Source organism: Lolium rigidum, chromosome 6, assembly GCF_022539505.1.
Source record: "Lolium rigidum isolate FL_2022 chromosome 6, APGP_CSIRO_Lrig_0.1, whole genome shotgun sequence".
In the NCBI taxonomy this organism is placed as follows: Eukaryota; Viridiplantae; Streptophyta; class Magnoliopsida; order Poales; family Poaceae; genus Lolium; species Lolium rigidum.
In genome coordinates, this window is record NC_061513.1 from 33,960,345 (window position 1) to 33,966,350 (window position 6,006).

Sequence of the window (6,006 nt, forward strand, 5' to 3'; positions counted from 1 at the left end):
CATTCTACTTGGTGACCCGAACCGAACACACCCTAAGCTCCCAGGATTCCCAGCACCTACGGTGGACTTGGGCGTCGCTATCATCGGACCTACATCGATCGTCGGTTCTTCATGTATATACGTATTGCCTATTAATCCCTTTTGGCCCACCGCTTGGACCATGTAGTCAAAGGTAATTTGGAAGGAGCGACCTGGGATAATTCCGTCGGCCTCCTCTGATCCCCATAATGGCGCTGCCCTGCATCAAGCCAGCGCCCGCGGCCGGCGAATCAGCGGGGGCTTGGTGGTGTCGTCTCATTGTTGCATAGGTGCAGAGAAGAAAAACGATCTCCTCTCCCTAACCCGCCGTCACCCTCTCCCGCCCCCTCCCGGGCGGTGGCGGAGTCCTCCTGCCCCGCGCCCCACAGCCACCCGCCGTCCGTCGCCCTCAGCCGCTGCCGCTGCCGGCTGCGGCCTCGACCCGGCACTGACCTCGGCCCTGGCCCCCATACCTCGGCCCCGGCCATGGCTATGGTGGTGGTGGCGGCACCCCCTCTGTCGAATCGACGAGGGGGAGAAGAGGGTTTCCGCGGCGGCGCTCCAAGGGAGGTGATGTAGCGCTGGTGGAGGAAGCCGAGCGGCACAGCTACTTGGCCGGGGTCTGAGGCTCTCCGTCGGTAGCCATGGAGGATTCGGTGGAGCTGTGGCGGCCTCCGCTCCCGGTAACGGTTCGGCGGCGGTACGCATGATCTGCGTCAATGTCCTCTTCCTTGGTGATCCGGCAGGAGGGATTGGCGGTGTGGAGGCTGCTGATCTTGCTTTGTTTTTGGTGGCGGTCCTCGGGTTTCTCGCATGCGAGGATGAAGATCTTCCGGAGAACAGTTTGCTTTGATCTGGATAGAGACATGAGTTCCGGAAAGCTCCGCTGGCGAATGGAACAGTGCATCTTTTGCCTGCAGTTTGCTGGATCGGGTGGTATTCGGTCGCACGCACCCATGTTTTTATTCCGACCGTTTGGTTCCGGGGAGTGGCGCGAAGCTCTATTCTGTGTTGACATCAGGTGACTTTTCATGGTAAAGTTAGAAGAAGGAATATCATGAAGGCCGGATTGGTGGACTGGCTAAAGGAGGTTCGAGTCTCCGTGATGCTAAGGGATCTGTTTGGCGTTCCGGGCTCTGCAGCAGTGGTATGCATGTGGGGGTGGCAGCACATGAGAAGTTTAGAGTCTTACCTCTTAGAGAGGAAATCTTGGCTAAACAACGAAGTAGAGTTGATTGCCTCAATTCTCTTTCAGCAACCAAGCTGTTTCAAACCTTCGTAAAAAATACTGACATAGTCTGACAACAAAGCGAGGAAGATCGGACAGGGTGAAAACCTGCCGGTCTGGCCTTAACTGGTTGTGTCTGGCAATGTTCTTGATGGAGACATTGTTTTGAGAGTGCACTGTTCTCTTCTTGGAGGCGTCGCTTTTGGAGAGTATGTACTTCAGGTGTTGTCACGGTGGTGGTTGTATTGCTGTTGTTAGGTCTAGAATGCTGTAGCGGGACTTTTATCTATTAGTTTTCTTTACTCTTTTTTGGATGTGTGCAACCGTATTGCCATTAGGGCAGGATATTGTTGTAGAGGCTAGGTGTAGTTGATATCTTTTGATATTAATATATTTCTTTTATAAAAAAAAAGTATCCTAACGCTGATTCCGGCGAGGCGGATCGCCACCGGCAGCACCGGCAGCAAGGGCTTGCTGGCACCATGCTCGATGAGGACTAGAAGCCCTGGATTTGTCAGGTTGCGGAAGCGATGGCTAACGGAGCCACGTCTGGTCGGCCCGAGTTGTAGCGAGGCCGTCCAAAACCGTGCTGCTGCCGGAGCTCCTAATCCTCGCGGAGGCGTGTCCGTGCGACATGGACGTGGAGTCGTGGAGTGCTGGTACTCCACCACCATAGATGCCATCGCTGACATGCAGGGCCCCCACTTGGTCGTCCAGGCGTTCGCCGGCGACTCGATCCAATTCACCGCCATGCACGCACCGCTGCAGTCCTGCCACTTTCTTTCAGGTTGGATATTGTTCGCTTAGGTTTGCTCTCTAATTAATCCCCAGGACAACACTGTTTTTCTGCAACAACTATATAGACCCATACGGGGTGTGTCAATGAAGTGCTCAGCAAACAGGAAAACTAGAGGAGGATTGTTTGTTCTGCCATAACAAGTTATTTGCTCTTGACGACGTGGGCTTAGTTCAGTGGTTGGGGTCGCAGTGGCGCACCCCAACGATCGAAGTTCGATTCCTGTCAGGGACGAATTTCGGAACTGTCACGCCGTGTCCCGCTTCTACTATATCAAAAAGTGTCTAGTTCCTCCTAGACACAGTTTCATTTTTTTTTTATAGTTATTTGCTCTCTGGCTGAAGCCTCTCTGCCGTGCAAATTTTATCCCAGGTCCCACCTAGCTGTGGTCCATACAATTTCTTCAAAAATAACTTTTCTTTGCTTTGACAATGACACTAACTATGCAGATATGAAATTCCTTGATCTAATTTTCTCATGTCGCAGTCAGATTTTATTCACATGATTTGATTTCACCAGTTTAGCGCTGCCTTGAACAATATGGATAGTTCATAAGAGGCTTGCTTTTTTTTCTCTATTTGTATGCGATGCAGACAGTGATACGAACTATGCAGATATGTGATTTATCAATTTAATTTTCTCACGCAGCATTAACATTTGTAGGCTCTAAATTTTTGTATTTTTTCGCTCTACGGGTTTTTGGACATGTTTATTTGAACATTTCTCTGTGAATTATCACACGGTGCTGTAAACATCTGAGTATTCTTCCTTGTTAGTGTATATTTCTCCACTTAGGCTCTTAGCTCCTTACTTTCCACTTTGTGATAATTTTCTCTTATGCAGATGAACGGGACCAATCTGCTAACCATATCCAATAACTTCGGAAATAAGAGCTTGCTGAGATATGGATTTTTAGATGAAAAGCACCATGTGCCCATCTTTACGTTGAGATCGATTTGCAAAAGGAGAAAGAGAGTAAAATAGCACAATTCATGTTGACATATAATACCTATTTTTGGCACGTGAAAGAAACTGGAAGGACAACAATGGTAGCGGCACCAAGTACTATATGGCGCAAGAATGTTCAATATACGGCATGGATGGTTGAACGTTTTATTTTAGGTTATGATAATGTATTATAATGCTTCAGTGGATTTTCATCTCATACGGAAATACAGAAACCCACTCATAATTTAGTACAAAATAATACACAGCTGATGAATGTTATTGCAGGACTTCCTCTAGTCATGTTGTTTAAAATAAGAGGATGGATGTCTAACTTGTATATTAGTATTATTGTTTTGTTCAAAGATTAATTCTTGCACATCCTCCTGTTATGATAAAATTGTAGGAAAGATGAATCCCTTCACAAGATTCTCATCTTGAGATGCTATAGAAACAAGCGCATGGCAATCTCCGTGTGGTAGAACGGAAAACTAACTCACTGCCAAAGTTGTGCCCTTTGATGCTAAATCTAGCATATTCAGCTAGGTTTTTTTCTTCGAAATGGGGGAAATATCACTCCAGCTTCTGCATCCAAAGGATGCACACGGATTTTTTTATTAGATTATTCACAAAATCTTACAAGAATAATACAAAAGATCAACCTCGAAGCCACCTCACTAAACCTATAGTGGGATGAAGGGGGTGACAATACACCCAAAAAAACCAAATGCCTTCTCAAACCACCCAATAGCAGGTGAGAAGCACATCTAGTCAAGAAGACTCTCAGCGCACGCCAAGTCGCCAACACACACGCCACAGAAGTTGCTACCGCCGTCTTCCTCGACTCCATCTTCAAGAGAGATCATCGCATTAACCTTGCATGACATGTCGTCGATGCCACCATGACGCCAGACGGCTCCATCATCCTGCACGCATACATCATCCCGCATCCGTCGTTGATATCCTGTAGCACCATGCCACCGAGACTCAGCGCCAATAATGTGGTAGATGAATACCACTCCACCAACATCCGCCAACATCCAGCCACTCCTCCAAAAACGATGCCCCAAGAGGTAGAACGACGCATGTAGCACCGCCATCGTTCGATCCGAGAGACCCAAATCTAGAGTTTTCCCCGGAGAAGCACGAGTGAGTAGATGCAGGTTGCGATGGTGATGCCTTCAAGAAGGTAACGACTTGTAACGTCGCCATCGCCCGCCATGACCAGGGTCGGAGCACAATTTTCACCGGCAGCCACACATCTCCAACTCGCCGAGTGGAGTGACGAGACAAGCAAAGACGATGCCTTCGACAAGGTAATGATGCCAAGCGATGCCGCCATCATCCACCAAGCCCGAGAGCGAAGCATGGTTTTCACCGGCTGCCCCGTCACCCTAAACTCGTTGTCGATTGGATCTCCACCGCCGGAGATCTGTGTGGGATCCCAAGATCCCCCACCCCAGATCCCAACGTCGCCGTCCACCTCCGGGGAGGAGGTCGCCGCCAGGTACTTGCAATTGATATTTGTAGTTTGTATTGGCCGACATTTGTCATGTTACTATACTTTCATTTTAATTAAAAAATATCTTTTTAGATATTTATTACCAAACTGCAGATATGTGTTACTATGACAGTACTTTTAAAAATAGCTTCAGTGCAGATAGGTGTTTCCTAATATTGACGCATTGCTGCATTTTTTCATTTACTTCACAAATTTGGCTCTTTCATTTGTTCGCAGGTTGATTGTCTTTTTGCAGGCATCTTTTAGTTGATGAAGCAGTCCAACTATTGAACTTCATCAGTATCTAGCTATTATAACTCTCTAATATATCTTTTTGGTATAATTTGAGCTTAAAAATTGGTTAGTTTGTATGAACTATAATCCTCTTGGTGTTGTGTATGTGATAGTTTAGTTGTCTTCTTAATTTTTTTCACCTTAACAATTTATATTTTCTGCATCCCTTTGCTCATATTTGAAATCCTTCTATAGATTGTGAATAGATAAAGAACCATTCTTTTGCATGAGTCACTGATACTTCTCACCAAGGTGATTCTCATGTTCCTTAGTAAGCATTTAGGTGATATGTACAAAATATTGAAAGGAAACCGGTGAATCTGGTCCCATCACAGTGTCTCAGTTGTTATCATTGTCTTCATTATACGATTCAATTGTTTGGATTCGTTTACTAGGTGACTAGTTTATAAGTATTTATCAAAATATGTAACACTAATATCTTCTTTTTGGGCCTACTGCAATATTAAAATGTATTCCATTAAATAAAAGGTTGTTTTTTGGACATTAAAGATGCTAGCTACAAATGCAGATGAGTTTGACTACCTTTGTGGTTCTTCCAAAAGAATGTAGGCCACACAAGAAGTAGAGTCTAAGTAAAGGCTACTATCAAGCTCAGGTCTTTATAGTTGGATATATATGTGTGGAAGAGGATATCTACCAAATGCTGAGTGCACAAACAGTAGGTATCACATTGTAATGAATTTCGAAGATTTTCATTTCTTCTAGATTTCAGTAGTATAAGCTCATGCGTAACAAATATCCAGCGGAGAATAGGGCAGCTGTCTTATGTATGCATATGTCTTAGTTAGTTAAAATCATGACAATAACTATGTGCTCAAAATGAGCTGCCATAAAATCTTTTAAAGTTGTTGTTTGCCTCTCTTTGTGACAGGTCAAATGCTGCAAGGACGGCAAAAAAATTAAGGTTGGGCTGTTCTGCATTTTGCGTGCTTATGCTTTTCAAACTATTCTCAGGTGCTCTACCATTCATATTATCAACAAACCTTTTATTTATCAGCCTAATCAGGGTACATAGTTACTATGGCTAAACTTCAGGGTCTTGCAGCCACTAGTAGAAAAAGGGGCTTCCGTCTAGACCTTTAGTACCGGTTTCCTTACGAACCGGTACTAAAAGGTGCATTAGTACCGGTTGCAATGCTCATCCTTTAGTACCGGTTCGTAAGGACCTTTAGTACCGGTTCGTGTCACGAATCGGTACTAAAG